General features: G+C 42.1%; 1 pseudogene; it reads right to left on the bottom strand.

Annotated features, from left to right (window-relative positions):
* Positions 1-5,386: 5,386 nt before the first annotated feature.
* LOC128520963 (histidine N-acetyltransferase-like) lies at positions 5,387-19,009 on the bottom strand (annotated as a pseudogene).
* Positions 19,010-27,703: the final 8,694 nt, after the last annotated feature.

Genomic DNA, 27,703 nt, shown 5'->3' with positions numbered 1-27,703 from the left:
ATATTGCCATTTTAATGTTAACCAAATGTTAACCAAAAGTGCCTATTTTATAATAATATTATATTATTATTGAATTATTATTATTATATATTAATAATAATAATCTATCCACACGTCATCAGGGAAATTAAAATTATTTTGTTTTTATAATATATCAATAATAATAATCTATCCACATGCCATCAGAGAAATTTAAAAATATCCTTTATTTCAGGGCAATTTCTGAGTGGGTAAGGTTACCAGCTTAATGCCCTGATTTTATCTGAGCGATTAAGTGTGAGCAACCTTACTCAAGGCCCCAACAGTAGCAACCAAGTGGCATTAATGCTCAAACTAGGGAGCTTCTAATCAGCAGTCCAGCACCTTTACCACCGAACTACAACTGCCCCATAGTAATGCCCTTTAAATTATTACCAACACCTACAGAATCAATGTGTTTATTAGGCAGTGTAAATTGCAAATTTAATTTAAAGAACATACTCCATTATCCATGTTGGCACTTGATTACCACCATATACTGATAACAAATATATTTTAACAAATATATTACATTATTATATTATATTGGTTTGCACTGATATTACTCATTCATACGAAAGATATGCAACCATAAATATCCAGTTTTAAACATTTAACTGCATTTCTTTATGTAAATTAAAATATTTGAATTGGAAAACTGGAGCATCAGGGATTCAGTTGTACAGTAACTTCTGAAAGTACTAGAACAGTAATATTATTCTTAATAGAAGGTGGACGGTAGGGTCCTTTTTTATTTGTTTACATTATGATATCTAATGTCTGATGTTGCCTGTCTCTCCTAAGGTATAATTTGTGGTTGCTTTTGCTGTGCCCATCTGACCTCTCTGTGCTTTCCAGCTTTGCTTTCTAGCCTGAGACAAATCCTTTAAAACTCTTACCCTTGCCACACAAAGACAGAAGAAAGAGAGAGAGAGAGAGAGAGAGAGAGAGAGAGAGTACACTAATACATACAGTACATTATTTTGTAAAAAAAAAAAAAAAAAAAGTTCCCAACACTCTTTGAATAAACCTTCAGTACTTACAAGTACTGTAAAGTACTGTAGAAATTTATGAGTAAAAAAAAAAAAAGTTCTTACCAGCTTCCCATTCCTCCTGCCAATTAACACCACTATATCCCACTCAGTCATTGCCTTAAAAAATGTTTTCTGATATGGCAGTTACCTCATCATGCTCTTGTGGTCTGGCTAGCCAGAATTTTAGACCATCTACAAAGTGAGCCTCCATTACCTTCCTAAAAACATAAAACAACTGAAAATCTTCTGCTGTCTATGAACCTTTTTTCATATGAAACTATTTCTTAGTGTTGCAGATAAACACCGGAAATCTTTTTTTTTCACTCACTCACTCACTCACTCTTTTACTCACTCACTCACTCACTCACTCACTCTTTTACTCACTCACTCACTCACTCACTCATTCCCTCACTCACTCACTCACTCACTCACTTATTCACGAAATAACTCAAGTGTCCTGCACAGTGCCCAGATGTTGCATGTGTTGTTTGAATTGAGCAGTAAAACTTATAACATGATAATACATGATAATTATTGATTCTGCAATACCAATTTACAGTAGGACCAGTTTGTGTGCAAAAACTCCCCCTGCACAGATTTTTTAAATGTTGCATCACCATCAACATAGCTTTTATTTTGGGAAAACTGATATGAAACCATGTTCATTTTTAGCTCCTTTCCTTGCCCTGGTAATTGTCCTGTCATATGGCTATTACCTTATCATAAGCTTGTGGTTTGGCTAGTCAGAATGATAAATTCCTTTCTTCCCTAAAGTGAGTTTTCAATGCTTCCTTAAGGACAACCAGGAACTGAAAAGACTCTGCTGCCTGTGAACATTTGAAGCCATATGAAACTATTTCTTTGTGTAGCAGAAAAGCACTTGAACTTTTTTTTTACCCTTAATCATTCATTCAGTCACACACTCACTTGCTTGCTCGCAGAAAGTTGTTTATCCTTATCAGAGTTGTGCTAGGTCTGAAGCTTATCCTGGGGACACGGGAGGTGAGGCAGGAATGCACAATGGATGACAATCAACATTTTTCTGTGATAAATTTGTTCATCACAAATGTTTAATCCTAAAATGTTATCAGTCTTAAAGCTTACTTTCAATTTTAAAGCTTTTAATGAGTTTAAAAGTTTACTGACATCCAAACCTATAACATTAGCGGGTAATACAGTGTATACAATATATACTCATAAGTATATATGAAAACAATAAAAATGAATGATAATAAAGCCTCTCAATCAGCCACTGATATGTTACTGTCTTACAGTCTTTTGCCATGTGTGTCTTTGCATAAAAGAGCTCATCCCCTGCTGATGTTTATCAGGACTGTGCATAGACATTAGGATTTCATCAGTAAAACTGTCAATCACACTCAAATTTGATTATAAAATGTCAAATGATTTAACCCTTTATTAATTGATTGTAAATTTGTCATTATCAGCTCTTTCCAGTTGACTTTATATTCACATTTTCTAGCTACCGTGGTGCATAGGTATTAATTTCAATGAACTTAAGTTTTATAATCAAATTTTATAATCAAATCAGGTATTTTTAAATATGTGCTGAAGCAGAATCTCAGTGTGCACATGAATTGTGCCTTGATATTTGAATAGATCTTTTTTTTTTTAAATAAAAGTAAATTGAACATCGGCCAATCTATTATGTCTTAAATTTACAACAAATTTTTAAAAGAATGTACTGTAGCACTAGTGCATGACAAAAAAGGACAAAAAATATATATTTTATATTGCTTTAATTAACTTATAGGCTATATATTGCACATTTGTATTTATTACACATTTGTTATATATAAATATAAACTACTTTAAGTTCAATAGCAATTAGCAAAATGTGACTATACTTAATAATAATATGTTAAAAGTCAATACTGCATATTAATGAACAGATAGGTATAGTAGGATATTTATACAGAATGTTTAAGCTGACAAATACAAATGTGTGTTCTCTTTAAATGTATGCTCCAAATACAAAGCTATTGAGTGAATTAAAAATCTAGGGAAATTAAAGTGCATTTTCTACCACCATCCTTTATATCTCAATGATATCTATCATTCTCTTTTTCTACTATCTTTATTAATCATGAAACAGCTGCTCCCAGTAATTCACACATTAATTTTTCTCTTCATCTTTTTACAAAACTTTTATGGCTTTGCAAAAGGTTTAAGACACATAAACATACAGTAAACCACAGCAGTACCCCAAATCTCCTCAATTCTCTGCTCTGAATGTGCCATTAGTGCCTTACATCAGTTCCAAACATGTCTATGTTTAGCATTGGAGAACCTCCATTAAATGGAACATGATGGAGTGGTAAGTAAATGTTCATAAACATTAGTTTATTGTTAAAACAGTTAAACTTTTAATCAACTAAAAATATATATATTTTGCCTCTCCAGATGGCTTTGAATTCTCTCAAATGCTACCAGTTTTGAACTATGGCACCGCCTGGAATCTGAATGACCAAGGAAATATCAGGCCAGCGTTCGCATTGTTTTACATTCTTGGGTGCACTTGAATATTTATAATTTCTGATACAGCAAGTGGCAGTATGCTTGGTTTGTGAGTCGCCATTAAACACAAGAAAAAAAGATAACAAGGATGGTAACTTTAATTCTATGCCTAATAATAATGATATTTCTGATTAAGTCTGATTCTCACTGTTCTCACTAATAAAAAAAAAACACATACAAAAAAACTTTGGCCTTAAGTGTTCAACCAACAAACAACCTAATTACTCATTGTGAGCTTCCTGGCACAGAACTGCTGCAAGACAGTAGACCTTGCTTCTGTTTATCACATTAAATAGACATAAAATAGAAATGTGTTGTTGTCTGGCCTACTACAGTATTATGTTTGACCCATATACTATCAACACAGCTTTCATTTTGGGGTAAATCTGATATGAGGCCATGTTCATTTTTCCTCCTCTTCTTACAAGCTCCTTCCTTGCAGGAAAAACAAATTGTAGGCCACACGTCTGTTCTAAAACATTAACTCAAACACCAGAATTTTCCCCATTTAAGGTGTGTGTCTAGAAGTAAAAATATGTTAGGTGATGCTTAGGAATCTTTTTAAATGCCAATATGATACAGTATAACTGAAAGCCACTGAGCTTTCTGTCAGTGATACAACCTTTCCAATTGCACTATTATCCCAGCACACATGTTAAGTGGATGCAAACGATTTCTCTAATTAAGATAGACTCTGTAATAATCAAGAAGGCTCTCAAGGCATAAAGCTGTTCTTTGTGCCAATGAACTGGCCAGTCAATAAGTAACGTAACAATTTTTGTGAGTGATTTTTTCACTCTTTCCACTCAACAGTTTTGTCTGCTGTTGTGCCAAGAGTCAACCAAATGGAAAATCAACCCAAAGGGAAGGTCCTTAGGCTAGCAGAATATTCCATAGATACCACAGTAAAGGAACTACTTGTGTTCCGTGACAATTTCAATGTGGAAATATGCATTTTTCTGGAGTATGGTTACCAAACAATTGTGTTTGTGTTTGGCAACTGGCCACATCAAAGAGTACCTGCAGTGCACTGCACATGCCACTTCGAGTTCTTGGATTCATAATGGGACATATTGTTAAACTTTCTATAAAAAACTTGCAAGACTAACCAGTTGCAGAGAAAAACATGACCATCACTGTCTGGAAATATTCAATTGCAGAAAGCACTAAGCATTTTTGTGAAATCATGTTGTGGACATGATCACACCCTGATCTGCTACAAAACCATTTTAAGTTCTAGTTTAATGTTGAAATACCAATACAGCTTTGCAAAAACTCTCCTGTCTGCTGTTACACTAGACAAGAGCTTATGCTGCACATGGTTGTAAAGGCAAGAGTATGCATTACTCCAAGGTCATGGTACTGTACTGGACAGAGAAATGAGCATGCCGAAAGAATCCACAAGATCCAAAGGTCCAAAGAAAACCATCCCAGTGCTCTGCATAATAAGGAATTTGAATCTACTTGTTTACTCTACACTAAAGTGCAAATATAAGTTTAGAAAAATCAAATAAATTTAATTATCAGTATTTGTTTTTGATTAGTAGTTGTATATTGCCACCAACTGTAAGACTATGCAAACTACAACAAAACATAGTTTTTTTTTTATAAAACTAACTTGTACATTTCAGTGCAAATCTCTATATTTTTATTTTTAATATTATGCAAAGGAATATGATAGCATTTTGTTTTTCAATAAAACAAATTATATTTTATGAACCATTAATATTTTCTTCTCCCTCTTCTAACAGCCTTTGTACTACTTTTACTTATCTTTGTTTAATCATTGTTTTTAATTACGTCTCAGTTTCCAGAAACAGTTGCTCCCAGTGTTCCAGTGGTTGTTCATCTCCCTCACCTGGCTTTCCAAAATTTTTGATGCACTTAAACATGAACCACAACTATTTATCAAACTGTATTGATTAATTTTGTAAAAGATGGTATAATCCACCCGGCAAGCCAGTAAAATAAACTTCGGGAGTTTTTTATGTCCTGGATTGTCTTTTCTTGTACCTCATTTGGTTGTTACACTTGGGTTTCTGGATAACTCTAGCCACTCTATGTCCTCTTTGACTAGGACACACCCTTAATTCCAGCAACACCACTGTTTGGCATCTATCATCCACCAGTGCAGAGTTCAGCACCACCTACAGGCAAACAGGAAGTAATTATTCTGGCTTACTCACTCACACACACTTGCAGTACCGTATTTAATACAATATTTTTTTTAATTAAATATTTATTACTTATGTAAGTAATAAATAATTACCTATTTATTATTCCTTTAATTACACTGGGTCTAGAGATTTTAGCACTGTAGGCGAGGCAGGAATAGTAAAAGTATTTACTATATAAACCCTTTTTTTTTACTATATAAAAGTAGTTTATATTTATATATAACAAATATAAACTATATAAAGTAGTTTATATTTATATATAACAAATGTGTGTTAAATACAAATGTGCACATTTGTATTTATCACACATTTGTTATATATAAATATAAACTACTTTAAGTTTAATGCTAATGATAATACTATTAATAATTAAGCCAAACCTAAATCAGGTGTGCACTAATTAACAGAACAAAGACAAAAATACAAAACAGAAGGTAAACATAACAGAACTGAACTATGATCTGTGAAATAAACTACCCAAGGACACTATCAAATTCTGGAATAGCTCCAAAGCCACCAAAGAATCATCAAAGAACATGGCACCCCCTCCACACACATTAAAGCTAGCCAGAAATTATCTGAATTAATCATTTCTATGTTGTTTAAAAAAAAGTAATGTTAAATCAAACACACATGTTGTTCTATACAATTAAAGAGAATAGAGAAATGCCCATTTTCCCTAAAATCTTTTGTCTGCTATTAGATGCCCCTAGAGGGGGAAGTGACAAATTTTTACCAGTTTTATCTAAATTCCTATTAAGTTTTTTTACTGGCCTGATAGTCAAACTTAATTGCACAAAAGTTTCTTCCTCATGTCATTTTATGGAATCTTTCCTTGCCACTGTTACCTCCTGCTTTCTCATTAGGGTCAAAGTGGGAAAACTCAACTATAAAAAACTAGTGGTAAAACTCAACTATTTGTAAAACAAAAGCCCAAATGTACACAGGGAAAACTCAACTATATTACAAATATAATGCATGACTCATACACTGAACATATTTACATAGTTTTAAAGTAGCCCTGATGTAATTTCTAGGACACACTTCCCCAGTTTTTGACTGGAAGGAGGCCACAACTTCAGTTAAGTCTTCTTCCTCATCAGTGTCAGAATCTAACTCCTCGGGTTATACGCTGTGTTATCCTCTGACTCTTGCTCCTCTAAACCTTCCTTACTGTCAACTCAGCCTTCCACACTGGCTTCTCTCCTCCTCATCACTGTTGTTGTCAAATATAATTCCATTACAGCATGCAGTATGTAAATGTGCAGTATATAGTGCTGCCAAAGACTAAACTGTGAGTAAGGCCTCAAAAAGCTTTATACCCCTATCTCACCTACGCCATAAGTACAGTTCATCATGAATCACCGCGAGTTTTTGGCGCTGTGAGTACGGTTTCATCTTTCCGCGTGAAAAATTAAACATGTTTAATTTTAACATGTTTAATTTTTTTGCCGGTCCTCACGAAGCTTGCGGTCCTTACAGAACTTTATGAAACGCCAGCGGAATGTTGGTGGGCAATCACGGAGACTCACGGTGCCTAACTTCGCATCTCACCGTGAGTCAAACCGCCTAAGTGAGATAGGGTTATTATATACCAGAGCTGCAAGAAAGTTTTATGATTGAAACAATGTTGCTGTCAAGAACTAACCTGAGGTGACCAGAAGACGTAGCTTTAGCGGTTAGCCCTGTGTAGCGTGACTGGTAAACCCAAACGCGGAGTGACACGAATAGGCAGGATAATCACGCAGTTGGTCTAAGGACTCTCACGATTGGGGAGTAAGGGAAAGACACAATCTAACCCGCGTCCTATAAATACACACTAAGAAAGCTAAGCCAAGAAAGTGAGCACTCACAGTTTGATGACCGTAACCGAGGCGACATCGGGCAACTCAATGACTGAGTGTTGTACTGTGGTTTGTTTACTCCTTTTATACTTCCTGGTTCGCGACCGCATTACTTCCGGGTCCTAGTGCCGGTCGCGTCTTGAGTGTGCATGACAGTACCCCCCTGTCCAGGACCGGCTCCTGACGGTCCTGGGGTGGAGGATACTCGACGACGGGATTCTCGAATGAGTTCGGGGTCGAGGATGAACCGGGCCGGAATCCAAGATCGTTCCTCAGGGCCGTAGCCTTCCCAATCAACCAGGTACTGGGTGCCTCTGCCCCGAGGGCGTGAATCGAGGATCCGACGCACTGTGAACACCGTCAATGATGCAGGGAGGAGGAGCAAGGGGGGTGGGTGGAATCATTGGAGAGGTGATGAAGGGTTTGAGTTGAGATGTGTGGAAAACGGGATGAATCCGGAGCGCCGCAGGCAGCTGGAGCCGGTAGGTGACAGGGTTTATCCTTAGGGTGATGCAGTATGGTCCTATGAAGCGAGGTGAGAGTTTCTTGGATTCCATATGAAGATGGAGGTTCTTTGTGGATAACCATACCTTGTCACCTACTCTGTACAAGCGTCCCGGAGGGTGTCGACGGCGGTGTTGAGTAGTGTATTGTTGGTTGGCCTTTTGGATTGTGAGGGTGGCTTGGTTCCAGAGTCGTCGACACCTACGGACCAACTGTTGGGCCGATGGTACGTCGACCTCCGGTTCTTGATGGCCAAACATCGGAGGTTGGGAACCATAGCATACCTCAAATGGGCTTAGGTTGGTGGCAGATGAGACATGCAGGCTGTGAGAAAGTTCTGCCCATATGAGGTAGCGGGCCCAGGAGCGCTGGCGATCGGCCACAAAACACCTTATGTAGCGCTCCAGTTGTTGGTTGGTCCGTTCCCGGGGATGGTTGATTGATGTCCTTGGCCCTGGCGCACACCGGGCACGCCTGAACGAACTCAATGACGTCCCTTCTCATTGAGGGCCACCAGAACGCCCGTCAGATGAATGAGAGGGTCCTCCGTGTCCCTTGGTGTCCGGCGACCGAGGAGGAGTGGCCCCATTGGAGGACGTCTGATCTTACGTTCTGAGGTACGTAGAGTCGTCCAGGTGGCATGCCTGCCGGCCCGGTCTCTGCAGGCTGTGCCTGGCGGGCCCTTGTCTCTAAGTTCCATTGAAGATGTGCGAAGATCCGGGAAGAGGGGATGACAGGCACGGGATCCGCCTGGGGAAGGTCTTCGTCGTACTGTCTTGAAAGTGCGTCGGCCTTGGTGTTCTTGGACCCCGGGCGGTACGACAGATGGAAGTCGTACTGTTAAAAAAAGAGAGCCCACCGCGCCTGTTGTGGATTGAGCTGTCTTAGGTTCCTGATGGTGATGAGGTTCTGGTGATTGGTCCAGACGATGAATGGCTCACTGGCGCCCTCGAGTCAGTGACGCCATTCCTCCAAGGCCCACTTTATGCCCAGCAGTTCGCGGTCCCCTACCCCGTATCGCTGCTGAGTGGGGTTGAATTTTTTGGAAAAGAAACCACACGGGTGTAGTTTCTGGTCTGGACCTTGTTGGGAGATAACGGCGCCGGCGCCCACATCCGACGCGTCCACCTTCACAACGAAAGGTCGGTTGGTGTCTGGGTGGAGAAGGATGGGAGCGGTGGTGAAACAATGACACAGTTCTTGAAAGGAGGAGATGGCGGCAGGTGTGAGATGAAACGGGTGAAGCGAGGGCCTGGTCAAAGCAGTTAATGGTGCTGCAACTGTACTGTAGCCCCGGATAAATGGACGATAGAAATTCGCAAACCCCAGAAACCGTTGAAGCTGTTTGAGGGTCCTGGGTAGGGGCCAGTGACGCACAGTTTCAAGCTTCTGTGGATCCATGGCCACACCCTGGGGCGAGATGACAAAACCGAGGAACGTGGTCGAGTTTCCGAACAGCTTGTGGAAGGCACTTTTTTCCAGCTTACAGTACAGTTGGTGTGCGAGCAATCTCTTAAGAACAGCCCGAACGTGTTGGATGTGTTCCTTGAGGTTATGGGAATAGATGAGGATGTCGTCCAGGTAGACGAACACCCATTGGCCCAGCATGTCTCTGAGGACGTCATTGATAAATTGTTGGAAGGCTGAGGGTGCGTTGCAGAGTCCAAAGGGTATAACCAGGCTCTCGTAGTGTATGGTGGGCGTGATGGTGATTGGCAGCGGGTGTCGTTTTTTTATTGTGATCTTTTTCAGCCCCCGATAGTCGACACACGGGCGAAGTTCGCCCCCTTTCTTCTTAACGAATAAAAACCCCGCGGCGGCTGGTGAGGAGGAGGGCCGGATGGTACCGTGTCTCGGTGGTCGACAGAGAGTAGAGATGGCCGCGGGGGGGGGACGGAGCCTGGCTAAAGTTCTATCGCCAGGTCGTATGGGCGATGAGGTGGTAGGTGAGTGGCTCTTCTTTTGCAGAATACTTCAGCCAGGTCTTGATATTCAGATGGAATGGCGTCGGTGTCTACGTCGGGGACCTCAGACTCCTTGGAACACGTCCCAGCCGGTGCCGGAGGCAGAGCTCGGTGCAGGTCGGCCCCCACTTAAGGATCCGGTTCTGTGCCCATGAGATGAGAGGGTCGTAACCATGGATAGCCGAGGATGACAGGAGGTGATGCGATGGGTGTGAGAAAAAACTGTTGTTGATGCTGGTCGATGATGAATGTAAGAAGTTGGGTCTGGTGAGTGATGGGGCTGGATAAAAGGGGTCGACCGTCGACGGATGTGATGTGAAGCGGCTGGGATAACGCCTCGATCTTTACCCCCATTTCTTTGGCATAAGTGGAGTCAATGAAGTTCCCTGCGGCACCAGAATCGATGAACGTGGTACTTCGGACCCGTTTGTGGCCAAATTGGAGGGTTACCTGCACCATGAGGCGGGAAGTGGTGGTGTTGGTAGTGGTGGAAAGGTGGATGGTGCCCGGTGAGTCTCTCCTCCTGCTCACCGGGGCTGCGCGTTTCCCAGTAATGGGCCGCTGACCCACAGTAGGCACACAGACCCTCTCGAAACCGGCGTTCTCGTTCTGCCACGGTCAGGGAGGCGCGTCCTAATTGCATGGGTTCCCCGGCTCCGGTGTTAACCACGGCAGGAGGTGGAGATCCGACGGGTTCGGTGATGGCGGGAGTTATGGTGATGGGTGGTCGAGGTGACGTGTGAGTGTAGGTCGGAGCAGGCGGCAGGGTCCTCGGGGCTGGCTTCGGACGAGAGAGGAGGCGCTGGTCGATGCGGAGGGCGAGCTGGATTAGCCCCTCCAGTGTGGCGGGGAGCTCTCGTCCGGCCAGTTCGTCTTTGATGCGTGAAGCCAGTCCCTCCTAGTAGGATGTCCAGAGCGCGGCGTCTCCCCAGGATGTCTGTACTGCGAGGGTGCGGAATTCAGCGGTATAGCAGCTCACGGACAATCCCCCCTGCCGCAGGTGGTAAAGCTTTGTGTCGGTCTCCACCTAGCCCGCAGGATGTTCAAAGGTGAGTCTAAGCTGGCTGGTGAACTCATTGTAAGAATGGGCGGTGTCGGTGTCTGCTCGAAGAACTGCCGTGGCCCACTCAGCTGCCTGCTCGGACAACAACGATACGAGAAGAGCAATGCGAAGCCGATCGGTGGAGTACTTGGTGGCATTGAACTCAAACACCAGATCTAGCGCTGTCAAGAACACACTGCATCTTCTGTCCATGTCGTCCCATTTATCCGGTAGAGCTAGAAAGACATCTGAAGGGGGCGCCGCGACGGGGGGTCAGCTCGCCGCGTCAGCAACAGCCGCTCGGAGATCCGCGTTCTCCTGCCGGAGCTCCGCCACGTCTTGGACGCTCTGACGCAGAGTAGCGAGCTCTCCGGTTAGCCGATTGATGAGCGTGGCATGCTGATCCACCACATCGCATAGGCGCGCATACTCCGCGCATACTCCGCTGGGTTCACCGTGGAAGGCTGTCATTCTGTCAAGAACTAACCTGAGGTGACCAGAAGACGTAGCTTTAGCGGTTAGCCCTGTGTAGCATGACTGGTAAACCCAAACGCGGAGTGACACGAATAGGCAGGATAATCACGCAGTTAGTCTAAGGACTCTCACGATTGGGGAGTAAGGGAAAGACACAATCTAACCCGCATCCTATAAATACACACTCAGTAAGAAAGCTAAGCAAAAAAGTGAGTACTCACAGTTTGATGACCGTAACCGAGGCGACATCGGGCAACTCAATGACTGAGCATTGTACTGTGGTTTGTTTACTCCTTTTATACTTCCTGGTTCGCGACCGCATTACTTCCGGGTCCTAGTGCCGGTCGCGTCTTGACAGTTGCAAATTTTGTTTTTCAACAGGTGTGGTAAAAATTGTTTTCGGTAGGTCCCTGTGTGGGTAGACATAGTAGCCAAAAAGGGGCATAAGAAGTCTGTGTGTGTGTGTGTGTGTGTGTGTGCACATGCATGCAGAACCATTGTGTAAATATATAAGGTGAGCTATACTATATCAATGAACCAGCATTACTGTGGTTGGTGGTTCAATGGTGGGGCAGCCGAACATATATGAATGCAAAAATGCATATTTTAATTTTGAAATTGTATAAATAACTACAACAAACAGCATTGTTTAATAAAATCAACAAATTTGCAGATTTACAAAAATTTGCAGATTTAAAAATTTTTGCCCGGACGCTGAGAGGACGCTGGCGTGCATGTCGCCGCTTCCGTACAGTTAGATTTCAGTTACATTTTGAACACTGGTCAAATAATTCTGCTTGTCACAAAGTTTTTCGAGCTGTTGTTTTCCTCTGTGTCTGTTACTACAATCTAACTCGCGATTGCCAGACACTGCTTCAGTAACGCTAATTATACCGATGTTTACAAGCTGAGTTGTGGAGTAGTTACCTATCGTGTCCTCGGTGCACAGGATCTACTGCGATCTGCCCGCCTGCATCACTGCTATCATCACTGGAACTGTTCTGTCAAGTAGTCCTCCTTAAGCCACCCTGCTGTCTGAGTCTCTTGGAATATAACGTTAGCGTTGGTTAGCAAGCCAGGCTAACGCTAGCAGGCAAGCTAAGTGCTGTGATTACCGGGTGCTTCTCCAGTCACGATGACGCCCATAAGATACACCGCGGATGAACTCCTAAAACTCAACACCGCGCTTTCCCCAAATTGCCTTGAAGTCATTAAATCGCCCCCCCTTCTGAGACGGGCACCCTATATGCATAGGGCTGTTCGTCACAAGTTTGTTTACACGGACAAAACTCCGGCTATTCCTGTGGTTACCGGTCATGCTTCCTTGCGAAGACGCCTCAAACGCAAACCACGCCCATCACCTGCCAATCTCCGGACCCTTTCCTGCGTGGACAGCTCTGTACCCACATACAGGTAAGCCTCCTTCATGTTACAGAACATCAGATCCATAAACAATAAAGCTTTACTTATCCATGACATTATCACAGAGAAAAAAATAGACTTTCTATGTTTAACTGAAACATGGCAGAGCCAGCAGGACTTTGTCAGTCTCAATCAAGCTACCCCACCTGGCTACACATACATACAAAAGCCTCGTTGCCTGGGTCGTGGTGGTGGACTTGCTGTCATACACAATTCTGATATCTTGGTCAAAGAACATCCTGTCAATGCTTCATCCTTTGAGTGTCTCCATCTTGCTCTGACTGGGATTGCACAGCTACAAGTGGTCCTTGTATATCGACCACCCAAAGCTTCCACCTGCTTCCTCCCTGAGCTCTCGGAGCTGCTTGCCACCGTCTGCCCCATGTCCCCATCGACCATTCTACTCTAACCCTAACCCTAACCCTAGGTGACTTTTACATCCATGTGGACTCTGGCAGCTGCTCTTTTGCGGCCGATTTTCTGTCACTTTTGGATTGCTTTAACATCACCCAACATGTGCCTGGCCCCACCCACATCAAAGGACATATTTTGGACCTGGTGTGCACCACTGGCACACCACCATTACATCTCCAGTGCACGGACCTGGCCATATCAGACCACCATGCTGTTATGTTCTCTGTTCCTCTGCCCCTACTCAGGCAACGCAACGTACAGTACAGACCATCACCTTCAGGAAGACCAAAGAGGTGTGCCTGCCCCTGCTCTTCAGTGTCTTAGAAACTCACCTTGCTGCTCCCGCCTCTGGCTTCTCAGTGGCCACCTTGGTGGAACACTACAACACTGCTCTCTCCACAAGTCTGGACTCTGTGGCCCCTCTTGTTACGCGTTCAGTCTCTTTTTCCCGACCTGCTGTGGGTCAAAATCACAACCGACCTCCTTACTGCTGCTGACAATGACCTCATTACCATCCTCATCTTACTGGACCTCTTAGCAGCTTTTGACACAGTCTCACACACCATCCTCTTAACACGGCTCTCAGAGTTCACTGGACTATCAGATACAGCACTTTCTTGGTTTCAGTCATATTTATCAAACCGGCAACAATACGTCACCCTGAAAGATTCACACTCCACAACAACAACAATCAACCATGGGGTCCCTCAGGGATCTGTGCTTGGCCCTCTTCTCTTCACCATATACATGCTCCCTCTAGGACAAATTATCCGCTCTCATGGACTCAGTTTTCATTGTTACGCTGACGACATACAACTGTACATCAGCACTAAACCCTCTGCCCAACTCCCCCCAATGCCTCTTGTCCACTGCTTGCAAGATATTAAAACCTGGATGACCACCAATCTTCTCAAACTAAACAGCAGCAAAACAGAGCTCATGGTGGTGGCACAGGCACCACTGCTTAGGAAGGTTGCGGACCTCCACCTGGATGTGGATGGCTGTTCCATCACTCCATCCCCTGAAGTCTGCAATCTGGGCATCATCCTGGATCCTACCCTATCATTTCAGTCCCACGTCAAAAGAATTACCAAATCTGCCTTCTATCACCTAAGGAATATCTCCAGACTCAGGCCCTCACTCTCTGTTTCAGTAACAGAGACCCTCATCCACTCTTTCATCTCCTCCCGTCTGGACTATTGCAATGCCATCTTGTCAGGTCTGCCAAACAAAGCCCTGGATAGACTGCAATACGTCCAGAATGCTGCTGCAAGGGTTCTAACAGGCACTAGGCCCTGGCACCACGTCACTCCCATTCTCAAACAGCTTCACTGGCTCCCCATCAAATCCCGCATTAGTTACAAACTCCTCCTCCTCACCTACAAATCTCTCCATGGACAGCCTCCCACTACCTTACTGACCTCCTCCACCCCACCCCTCTGAGGTCCCTGCGGTCCTCTTCCAAGGGCCAGCTGATCGTCCCCCGCAGCAGACTCAAGACCTTTGGTGACAGAGCCTTTAATGTAGCTGCCCCCACTCTCTGGAACAAGCTACCCCTTCATGTCCAATGTGCCCCTTCACTACCCCTGTTTAAAAAGTACCTCAAAACACATCTCTTCACAGAGGCCTTTGGCCTCTAGTCCCCCCCCACCCCCCATACATGCTTACATTACACACGCCTTATACTGTAAAGCAACCTTGGGTATTTTGAAAGGTGCTATATAAAACTGAGAAATTATTATTATTATTACAAAAATTGATAGATTTACGAAACAAAATTGCTGGCATCTTTGGTACCACTGCAATTTCACTCTTTCTAATTATAGAAGCTTTTCCCAGTAGCTCCCAGTAGCCATTTACAGTAATTGTTTGACACAAGTATCTCAAACAAATATCACAAAATTGTTTAATGGCTTCCCAGAAGTTTTGAGGCATGTAAACATGGACCAAAACAGTGCCATGAATCTCCTCAATTACCTGCTCGAAATGTGTTATGAGTGCCTTCTTTGCTATGGTTACATCTGGCCCAAGCATATCTATGTTCATCTGCAAAGCCCCTTTATTAAATGGAATAGAATAGGGTGGAGTGTGAAAGATTATAAACATAAGTTGTTTGACGCAGTCAACCACCCAAGTTAGGTTTCGCCTCTTTAAAATTTCCAAGTTGCTTTCCATTGGTCTCAAAGGCTCCTAGTCTTGGATAATGGCACCTCCTGGAAGCTGAAGTCTTGAGGAAAGATCAGGGTCCAAAAATGGTGCCTTACGTTGTTGGCTGTCCTTCAGAACAAATAGTTTGTAATTGTTGTTGCTATACCAATCTGACTCCTGTGGGCATTCTAGCTTTGTTTTTAGGCCTGAGATAAATCATTTAGAGCTCTCAGCCTCTACACACAAAGACAAAACAGCCTGAGGGGAAAAAAGAGAAAGAAAGAGAGAGAGCAAGTATGGGAAAGTACAGTATAGTGGAAAAACAGCCATCAGCATATGTGACTTAATATATTGACAGAGGTGGGTAGTAACAAGCTAAATTTACTACGTTACTTTTACTTAAGAAATTTTTCGAAAAAAATTACTTCTATGAGTAGTTTTACTGCACCATACAGTTTACTTTTACTTTAACTATATAATACATTTTATCATATAATCATTGTTATACTTTAATATAAGCAGTACTTTAAGGAGTTGATGAATGAGGAAAACGAAAAAGAACAAAGAGTAGAAGAGGTGACTGTTGTGGAACAGGAAGTAGCAAATATTGGTAGAAGTGAGGTAAGAAGGGCGTTGAAGAGGATGAAGAGTGGAAAGGCTGTTGGTCCTGATGACATACCTGTGGAGCTATGGAAGTGCCTAGGAGAGGTGCCAGTAGAGTTTTTGACAAGTTTGTTTAACAAAATCTTGGAGAGTGAGAAGATTCCAGAGGAATAGAGGAGAAGTGTATTGGTGCCAATTTTTAAGAACAAGGGAGATGTGCTAAGCTGTGGCAATTATAGAGGTATAAAGCTAATGAGCCAGACAATGAAGCTGTGGGAAAGAGTAGTGGAAGCTAGGTTAAGGGCAGAGGTGAGCATTTGTGAGCAGCAATATGGTTTTATGCCTAGAAAGAGTACATCAGATGCAGTATTTGCTTTGAGGATGCTGGCAGAGAAGTACAGAGAAGGTAACAGGGAGTTGCATTGTGTCTTTTTAGATTTAGAGAAAGCGTATGACAGGGTGCCAAGAGAGGAACTGTGGTATTGTATGAGGAAGTCTGGAGTGGCAGAGAAGTATGTTAGAGTGGTGCAGGACATGTATGAGAGCTGTAAGACAGTGGTAAGATGTGCTGTAGGTGTGACAGAAGAGTTTAAGGTGGAGGTGGGTCTGCATCAAGGATCGGCTCTAAGCCCCTTTTTGTTTGCTCTGGTGATGGACAGGATGACAGATGAGGTAAGACAGGAGTCCCCATGGACTATGATGTTTGCAGATGACATTGTGCTCTGTAGCGAGAGCAGGGAACAGGTGGAGGAAAATTTGGAGAGGTGGAGGTATGCTCTGGAAAGCAGAGGAATGAAGGTTAGCCGCAGCAAGACAGAATACATGTGTGTAAATGAGAGGGACCCAGGAGGAATCGGTGAGGCTACAGGAAGCAGAGGTAAAGAAGGTGCAGGATTTTAAGTACTTGGGGTCAACGGTCCAGAGCAACGGAGAGTGTGGAAAGGAGGTGAAGAGGCGGGTACAGGCAGGTTGGAATGGGTGGAGAAAAGTGTCAGGTGTGGTGTGCGATACAAGAGTATCAGCGAGAATGAAAGGAAAGGTGTACAGGACAGTGGTGAGACCAGCGATGCTCTACGGCTTAGAGACAGTGGCGCTGAAGAAAAGACAGGAGGCAGAGTTGGAGGTAGCAGAGCTGAAGATGTTGAGGTTCTCCTTGGGAGTGACAAGGATGGATAGGATTAAGAATAAGTTTATTAGAGGGACAACCCACGTTAGATGTTTTGGAGATAAAGTCAGAGAGGCCAGATTGAGGTGGTTTGGGCATGTTCAGAGAAGAGATTGTGAATATATCGGTAGAAGGATGCTGAGGTTGGAACTGCCAGGCAGGAGGTCTAGAGGAAGACCAAAGAGGAGATTTATGGATGCAGTGAGAGAGGACATGAAGTTAGTGGGTGTGAGAGAAGAGGATGCAGAGGATAGGGTTAGATAGAGGCAGATGATTCGCTGTGGCGACCCCTGAAAGGGAACAGCCGAAAGACAAAGAAGAAGAAGATATAATCATTATAATCATCAATAATAAATCGGACATTACCATTAAAACAAATAACTCAGTACTTGAGTAGTCTTTTCACTGAATACTTTTTTATTTTTACTTAAGTAATATTTTGGATGACTACATTTAACTTCTACTTGAGTAATAATATTTTGATATTTCGTAATTTTAATAGTAAAATACCATATAAATGCTACAGAATAAAACCATATTTCACAAAACTTGGGATAACCGTAGAATTTACAGTGAAAAATTAGTAATTAGTTTTACTGAGTAAGACCTTAAATTTAACAGTTAAAAACATGAAAATATGGTTTATTGCAGTAAAATTTAAAATATGCTGTATTATAAAAAGGAAACTCCCAAAGAAGATATTTGTTACTAATATCATGAAGCATCATTTTATATTTTACTAAACCTTTGTTGATAGAGTTTAAAAATCAGAAAAATATCTGCTCTGTAAAAAATAAACTGTACATTTTACGGTAAAAAACTGGCAGCTGTGGTTGCCAGAAATTTACCATAAAAAATACGGTAGCAACATTATTGGTTGTACGGGATGGCACTCATTATGCTGTATATTTTACGGATTTTAATAGTTTTTTCTACGGTTCCTACGGCATTCTGGCAACCACAGCTGCTTACTTGAGTACATTTTTGTTTACTCTACCCACCTCTGTAAATTGATGTAATTAACTAAAACATGGATTTTAAATGGATTAGTTTATCCAGGAAGCCAGAAAAATAAACTTGAAGAGTTTTTAGGTCCTGGGTTGTCACGTCTTGTTAGTCATTTAGATAATACACTTGGGTAAACCTGCTTAATGTAGCGGTCAGTCACTCTTTGAAAAACTCCAGCCACTTCACGTCCTCTTTTACTAATACACACCCTTAATCCCTCCAACACCACAGTTTGCCCTCCATCAACCACTAGTGCAGAGTCCAGTGCCACCTACAGGTCATAAGTGATTGATGTAATAACTGCAGTATGAAGAGTTAAAATAAAGTTGCATTTTGGGGAAAAACTAGAATAACTACTATTTTGAGTTAAATAAATTTCACATTCTACTTGGAAATTGGTTAATTATTCTAGTCAGTTATTAGTATAAATTACAGTATACTCACCAGCCTACCATTCCTCCTGGAAATTATGACTACTCTGCCACGCTCAGTTGTCCAGGTCTGGTAGCGATATGGAAGGTAAATATTGCCCTTGTAGATTTCCTGTGATATGGCCATTACCTCACCATAGTCTTGGGGATTAGCTAGCCAGAATGTTAGCCCATCTCTCTCTTCTACAAACTGTGCCTCCATGGCTTCTCTGAGAATAAACATCAATTTGTTGAAGCTACAACAAACGCTTCAACACTGAGAAATGAAGAAAGTTTTGCTAAATATAAATATTGTCATGATGCGGGCGGCAAGACAAAGATAAACCAAGACAAAGGAAAAAGACCCAGCCATCGTACTGACAAACAGCCGGCGAGAAGGAGTTGCGGTGTGATTGGCGTGCGCTCGTTCTGAGTTAAAGTGTAAAAGCACAAATAAATCACACATAAATCCTTGATGAGGGCGCGGACCCGTCCCAGGAGGGCAAAGTTATATTTTAGTTTCCAAAGCTCCGTCAGGTCTCGAGGACACGGTGGAGCTCTGTTAGTCTTCAGTTTTCAGCTTTCTTTAGGTTTCTTTTTGGTTTCTAATTAATAACCCAGCACTATCTCTAAACGGGAAAGTCTTCCTGTGCGTGTAACATAAGCACTCTCACAGACTCCTATTTCATCCACCCCTTCAGAAGGCCTGCATAAGGGCTCTTAAAATAAAAATTCTGCTATGCGACTTTCTTCTTTAACCCGCACCACGTAACAAAGATCTTATAATTTACAGTACTTTGACTCTTTTCTTATCCTGACATGATAAAAGTATACAAAAAGTATATGCATAAATAAAGTAAGTAAAATAGACACAGCACAAAAAAACAGCCGTCTGGGGGGAACAGGGTAAGCTCAACAGAACAAGTACACCTACACAATACAAATCCAAGATTGTGGGATACCTGAAAACAGCACCTTAAGCAACATCCATGTCAATATTTGGCATATACAATTTATATACACCAGGGAACTATCATAAGTATTAACTGAACATTCTACAGAACTATCAAATACTGTAAATGTTTGAGTTAAACTCAAAATCAAGATCTTTTCAGTTGCAAATTAGGGGTGATACAGTAAAAGCGTAAATCCAAACAAGAATTTAAAGTAGAGTGTCAGAGTGGTGATATCATATGCATTCACATGCATTGATGATTGAAAAGATTTTGATATATACAATTCTTTGCTGAAACTGATTGTTTTGATTAAAAGTACCATCCCCATATCCCCAAGTGTAACTAACTCAATAACTCAACAGTAAATACCATTTATATTACCACTGAAAATAAAAGCATTTTGGAGGACTACCGAGAATGACAGCCTTACAGTAAAGGTACAATAAAGATTAAGAGCCCTGCATTACCTAATTTCATACAAATTCTTAAAAAATAATAATTTAATTAATTCAGGTTGGTAGATTCTCCATGTAAATTATCTCTAAAATGTATACTTTTTATTAATAACATTTTATATCTAAGGTTCCTAAGATATAAAACATAAAAAGTTTTAAAGAATTTGTGTCATCTGTGCCATCCCAGCCCCAAGTCATCAGATCCGGCTCCCCAGATTTCTGAGCTGACTCTTTGTCTCCCTCTGGTGTCACACCTTCTCTCTCTCTCTCTCTCTCTTCCTCTCTCTCTTTCTCTCGCCTTTAGTGTCTTTGTGTGTGTGTGTGTGTGTGTGTGTGTGTGTGTGAAGCAGTGTGTGTGAAAACACAGTAAAGGCGAGAGAGAGAGAGAGAGAGAGAGTGTGTGTGAACCGGCACGGTGTCCAATTACGCACGCACACACATAATGCACACACTCCGCAGCGCAAGAGAGAGAAACACAAATACACACACATAACGCACACACATAATACACACACAGTAAAGGCGAAAGAGGGAATGTGTGAACCAACACGGTGTCAAATTACGCGCGCACACATAACGCACTCACTTAACGACAGAGAGGGAAAAAAAGGGGTTTTAATCTCTAATGAAACTTTCTTTTGCTCCACATGTGCACACACACGTGTTATAAGAAACAGTACACGCGCTTTACACACATGCATTTAAACACAAAATAAAATATGTTTTCCACACACACGTGCTCACAGTGTTATAGTAAACAGTACACATGTGCATGAATGTTGATCATACCAGTAAGAGAAGAGCACGAAGACCCAGCAGGGGAGACGCAATTCTGCAGCGCTAGCAGTGGCAGTTTTAGGCATGGGCGAATGGGGCATGACACGAACTTGGAAAAAAAAAAAAAAAAAAAAAATCTGTGCCGCTAAGTTTTTCTATTATCTATCATAATCTATGTGCCGCCCCTGCTGCTGAAGGAGCCGCACAGAAGCTGAGCAAGCGGAGAGGAGAGGGGATGAGGGGATGGGGCGGGGCGCAGAGTACAGTTCACCTCTCCCAAATGAAGCGAAAAAGGAGGGGGGCAAAATTATGTCAGCGACACCTGACTTTCTTACAAATAACGCAAATTTTATTAAAAATATTATCAACAAAGACCAATAATTTGCACTTTTTTCATTTATTTAATTGTGTGAAATGGCTAATAAAAAGAGGTAATAAAAAACGATTATGATGTGGAGGTGAATTGGTTTAGTCTTGACTTCTGGTCGTAAGTGACAGCGTTGGGGGAGGAGAAATCTGTTGATTGTTGAATCGTCGATTCCACAGTAAACTCAGCGATAGAGAGAATTTAGGAAAAAAAAATTCTCTGTATGATTAAGGTATTCATGTCATTATGTTAATTAGTGGTATAACGTTAACTCTTAGGTTTGTTAGACTTCTTGCTTATGATGCTTGCTATGCTTATCTCGCTAAAAAACACAATAAAAGCCTAATATACAAACCATCACAGACATTTTAATGGTTTCTCTTAAATACTATTATGAAACATAATTTTTTTCCATTTAAAGATTTACAAAATTCTTTATTGTAGTGTGTTTTGGGCACTTTTTCAATAAGGTTTACCATCCCACCCACTAATATAATCCATCATATACCAGCAGACATTGTTATACATCGGAAAATCTCGAAAACAAATTTGGGGTTTTGACAAATTTCCCAAGTCTCGCAGATGAGCAGCTGCCAGAGCAGTGCAATGCACTAGGTACCACACTGCACTTTGAAGGGCATTTCAAATTGGACAGAAGAGAGCTATCGCAGGAAATCAAGAACTTCCCTCACCTACCATCAAAAACCATGAGCCTCCTTGAGCTTATCACTTTTATGCATGATAAGGATCTATCTGAGATCTACCCCAACTTTTGGACTGCTCTCAGGGTTGCACTTACAGTGACTGTAGCTCAAGCAGAGAGGAGCTTTTCCAAACTAAAGTTAATCAAGACATACCTGAGGTCAACCATGTCTCAGGAACGGCTCACTGGCCTTGCTGTCATATAATGCCATTATTGATGACTTTGCATCTAGAAAGGCCGGAAATATCAGATTTTAGTTTCAGTTTGTGTTTTCTGTTGCAGTGAAATAAATAATTAGATTTTCTTTAGTTTGCTTTATTCTATATTTATCCTATATTTTATTTGTATATTATTCTTGATAATTTAAAGTATTTTTTCCTAAATAATATTTGTTTGTACAGAGTATATTTATTTAAGTTATGAGTAGTTTATTTATTTTTTTGCAAAAATTGGTCTGTTACGGAATGACATGTAGTATTACTACAATAAAACGTATGGTGTGTACAAAATGTGATGTTTTGTCTTTTTTTTTTGTGGGTGGCTTGGGGCGCTGGAGGGAGTCTCGCCCGGGAAGCAATTCAGTGTACTGAGCGCTAGAGAAAGAAAAAACGTTGGCTCAGTTGTGATCACGTGACGCTCAGCGTCAAAACAACATACTCAATGCTCTTAAACCAAGACTTGCTCGTTTTTTAAGTCAAAATGTATTACAAATCTTTGCTCGTCTTGCGGAACACTCGCAAACAGCATTACTCGCAATCTGAGATGTTACTGTAGTTTCAACTGTGTCTACCCTGTAGGTCTACCTATTTAAGCCTGCCGAACCCATAGCTTCTTGTCTGTTCACCGTTGTGTCACTTCCTGTTTGTTGTCCGAGTAGAATGTTCTCTTGCAATTTCGCTATCTCCTCAGGACTGAGCCGCGTAACCGGAGACGGGATTTTGCCAGTTCAAGGTCAGCGCTGGAAGGTTCCAGCCGTTTTCGTTTGTTCTTTTATTGGTTTGTTTGTTTTATTTCCGGCTTCTGAAGCACGTGCCAGCCTGCAGGTTTGTTTTTTTAACTGGACACGTTTCCTTTTTTTGTTTGTTGCTGTTTTTTTCTGTTAACTGCTGAAGCAGTGAGAATAAATATTCTGCTCCAAAACCTGCATTTGTATCCGACTAAATACCTTGAAAACATGACAGATGAACAGACCTTAATGGATGCAGCAGGTTCCCCCCTACCCAAGGAGGAAGCTCCACTGCAGGAGTATCTCCGCTCCCAGCAGCGGGAGATAGACAGTCTAGACCAGGCTGACAATGACTTGGCGTACAGTGTGAGTCAGCTTGTGATGGCACGCTCTCTGTCTATTTCTCCACATCGGGGCTCCGCACTTTCACACAGCCGATGGGATCACAGGGTCTACACCTGTCCATTATGCCGAGTAAATTCACTCACACCACCTTGTACACACAACACCTTTTGTTTAAAAGCCAAGTTATCATATGATAATCATGCTGTGTCTGTTTGTCCCCTTATAGATTCCGAGTTAGGCTGGAAGGTCCATCTCTTCTGCAATCATTTCCACGCTGCGAGCTGTGTTGAAGCTTCCATGCCCGATACCAATTAAAGCTCTGAATGGCCACAATCTTAATTCAATCTTATTGAATTCATGTCAGCGCCCCTTCGGTTAACATTTTCCGAATATACTGAGGAGCTAAAATTTTATGTGCTTCCGCGGGTACAGTAGATCAGTCCGTCGTGCTGGGTCTACCCTGGTTCTGCTTACACAAACCTATTTTTGATTGACCAAACTCATGCACCAGATCTTGGGACCCTAGACGCGCAGAACTGTGTAAACCTTCTCAATGACCTTCATTGAGAGTTGGCGTGCCTTACTCACATGTTTATCCCTTGTCCTTGGAGGAAATAAGGGCAATGGAGGAATACGTTAGTGAGGCTCTTCAGCAGGGACTTATGAGTAGGTCCACGTCTCCTGCTTTGGCAGGTTTCTTTTTTATTGAGAAAAAAAGGGGTTGGATTATGTCCCTGTATTGATTACCATGGCCTCAACGCGGTCACAGTAAAATACAAGCACCTACTAACACTGGTGTTGGCGGCTATCGACCAACTCCGAGGCGCCTCCATTTTCTCTAAACTTGACCTCCGCAGTGCATTTAACCTCATTCGTTTGTGAAAAGACGATGAATGGAAGACTTCAATTAGTACGACATCGGGGCATTATCAATACAATGTCATGGCATATGGGCTCATCAATGCACCTGCAGTGTTTCAGGGGTTCATGAATAAGGTGTTCTGGGATAAGTTAAACCGGTTTGTAGTCGTGTATCTAGATGATATTCCTGTATACTCGCGGTCATATTCCAAGCACATCTGTTATGTGTCCGCCGTTCTTGTTTGCCTACGCCCGTGGTTCTCAAAGCGTGGACATCAGAGAAAAAGTAGAACCATAGTGCAACAATAATGCTTTAACGTTGGCATGTTAATTGCAGAGGAACAATTTATAATGAAACATTCGGTATTATATATGTAATTTCATTCATTCCAATGTGTATGCTGATGTTTCTGTATTTTTTTTATTTTTTATATTTTATCAGGCAGTACTAGTCTGGCATTTCTAGTTTCCAGTGTGGCAACAAAGTTGCTTTTTGTTTCTTCAGACGCTGAACAAAAGGGAAGATTCAGTATCATTCTACGCTTTTTGTTGGTGTGCGGCATTTTGCAGTGATCCCTAAATCATTCATTACCGTAGAGAATAATGGTGTTTATGCTTTTAAACATGTATAATTTAAGGCGGATGTAGCTTAAAGAAAATGTAGAGAGAAAATATATGTGGGTATCTTATTTGCAGGTTTATTTACGCAGCTATTGAATTCGGAGATGCGAATATGCGAATATAAAACTACTGTTACTTTACCGCCGTCACAAACCGGGTCAAAAGCGTACTGTATGTAGTGAGCATAATAACGCAATAGATACATTTGTTACATAAAGCACAAAAAAGCAGGCGATTCAGCACTATCAACTTAATCAACCAAAAAGCTAGCCGAAAAGATAACATGATGAAGCCAATGTTATGCTTAGATTCATGAAGGGGATGGTGAGGCAGAGGTGAGACCCGTGTGTGTTTTGTGTTTTAAACTGCTGGCAGCAGACAGCATGAGACCGAACAAAGTAGAAAGACACTCAGGAGACAACACACCCCAGTCACGTTAATAAGCCACTCGACTTCTTTGAAAGAAAGCTCTAGATACGTGACGAAGTAAGTCTGTTATAACAATTGCACGTGTATTTAATGTGTTTTAAACTTGGTGTTATTCGATTTTATTGGTTTAGAAATTGATATTTCAATAAATAGTAAACTTGGCCGATTTCATTATCATTTTGTTGACAAGTAGCGCTCGAAAATTCACCCACCCCCTTAAGTGGGGAATGACAGAAAATGTTTGAGAACCACTGGTCTACACAAGCACGGGATCTATGCGAAAGCGGAGAAATGTGAATTCCATAAACAGGAGATCTTGATTCCTAACTATCGCATCGGGCCACAGGGGTCGAAATGGAGGTGGCCAAGGTCGAGGCAGTACAACAATGGCCGGAACGTTTTTGGCCCAGTGTTTTCTTGGGTTTGCCAATTTCTACAGGCGTTTTATTCGGGGGTTCAGTACTGTGGCAGCACCGCTAACTACTTTGCTAAAAGAGAAACCAAAAAGACTTAGCATGTTCTCACCGGAAGCCCGGAATGCCTTTCAGCATTTAAAAACGGCATTTACTACTGTGGCAACCCAGAAAAACTCCAACCTGCCGCCTGCGGAACGAAATCATGATATCGGAAACCAAAAGCTGTTAGCAGCCAAAACAGCGTTAGAGAAGTGGCAGCACTGGTTAAAGGGAGCTAGACACCCTTTTACAGTACTCACAGATCACCGTCATTTAAAGTATATTCAACAAGCAAAAAGGCTAAATCCTTGTCAAGCACGGTGGGCGCTGTTCTCTACGCGTTTAAATTTCCATATCACATATCACCCACGCCTCTAAAAACACCAAAGCGGATGCATTGTCCCGCTACTATCCAGCGCCGGATCTGATTTCCAATCCGGAATCTATTTTGCCCTCATCGCTCATCAATCTCATGGGATACCAAAGTCGGAGATGGGCGCGGCCCAATTCCACACTGTCCTCCGGATCGAACAGTATGTACCAGAAGCACTTTGTAAACGAAAGACAATAGAGGTACACACTAGCTTTTTATCAGGGACCCCCGGCGTATTGCGCACCTACTGTATAAATTGCTAGAACAAAAGTTTTGGTGACCAAGAATGCGGGATACAGTAAGAACAGTGGTTTTGTCTTGTGCTATATGAATAGATGAACGGGTATGGCTCTTGACACAGGACCTTCATCTTAACTTACCATGTCGTAAACTTTCTTCTAAATATATTGGTCCCTTCGCCATCCTAGCCCAAATCAACCCAGTATCTTATAAGTTAAAACTCCCTACACATTTTTGCATTAACCCTGTGTTTCATGCCTCTTTTCTTAGGCCGGTGATCCGGGGGTCGTTAGACGAGGGAGCGACGGAACCTTCGGTCTCTGGGGCTGTGGAGATTGAGGGTGCCCCTACGTTTAAGGTTAAAGAACTACTGTACTCCCAGAGGAGTGGGAGTTCTATCCAATATCTGGTGGATTGAGAGGGGTACGGTCCGTAATAGCCGAGCTGGGTCCCGGCCCGAGACATCTTGAGCCCTGAGCTTATCGCTATTTTCCATCGAGCACGGCCAGCTCCCCTGATCCCCCATCTCCCTTTGGTGTGTGTGTGTCCCACTAAATAGTATCACCTGTGTCTACCCTGTGTGTCTACCTATTTAAGCCAGCGGAACCCATAGCTTCTTGTCTGTTCACCGTTGTGTCACTTCCTGTTTGTCTGAGTAGAATGTTTTCTTGCAATTTCGCTATCTCCTCAGGACTGAGCCGCGTAACCGGAGCCGGGATTTTGTCAGTAATACGGAACAAGGTAAAGGTCAGCGCTGGAAAGTTCCCAGCCCTTTTCGTTTGTTCTTTTATTGGTTTGTTTGTTTTCTTTCCGGCTTCTGAAGCACGTGCCAGCCTGCAGGTTCTGTTTTTTAAACTGGATATGTTTTCTTTTTTTGTTTGTTGTTGTTTTTTTCTGTTAACTGCTGAAGCAGTGAGAATAAAGACTCTTTTCCGAAACCTGCATTTGTGTCTGCCTAAATACCCTAAAAAACATGACAATTTGGTATTATTATTATTGTTACTACTTCTATAGTCCAATTAGGGGCCGTGGAGGCCAATGGTGACCAGTATTAATTCTTATTTTGTACGACCATGGTAGGCCCTCCGGTCAACATTCACCTGCGCATTTACACATTGTGAGCAATTTGTAAATGCTACAAATAAACTAATCTGCATGTCTTTGGACTGTGGGTGAAAACCCGAAGGAAACTCACCAAGCATGGAGAGAATGTGCAAACTCCATGCTCACAGACCTGATGGAGGAATTGAACCCAGGAACTGGAAGTGCAAGGTGACTGTGCTAAACACTAAGGCACAAAGCTGCCATAATTATTTTAGTTCCACTCACAAGTAAAATGTATATTTGCCTTGCAAAATTAAGGAAACAAATAAACAGTAAATCCATTGAAAAGTAAATAACTGTCACCAA

Source organism: Clarias gariepinus, chromosome 1 (genome assembly GCF_024256425.1).
Source record: "Clarias gariepinus isolate MV-2021 ecotype Netherlands chromosome 1, CGAR_prim_01v2, whole genome shotgun sequence".
NCBI lineage: Eukaryota > Metazoa > Chordata > Actinopteri > Siluriformes > Clariidae > Clarias > Clarias gariepinus.
The sequence above is the reverse complement of the archived record's forward strand: the minus strand, read 5'-3'. Positions and strand labels throughout refer to the sequence as shown.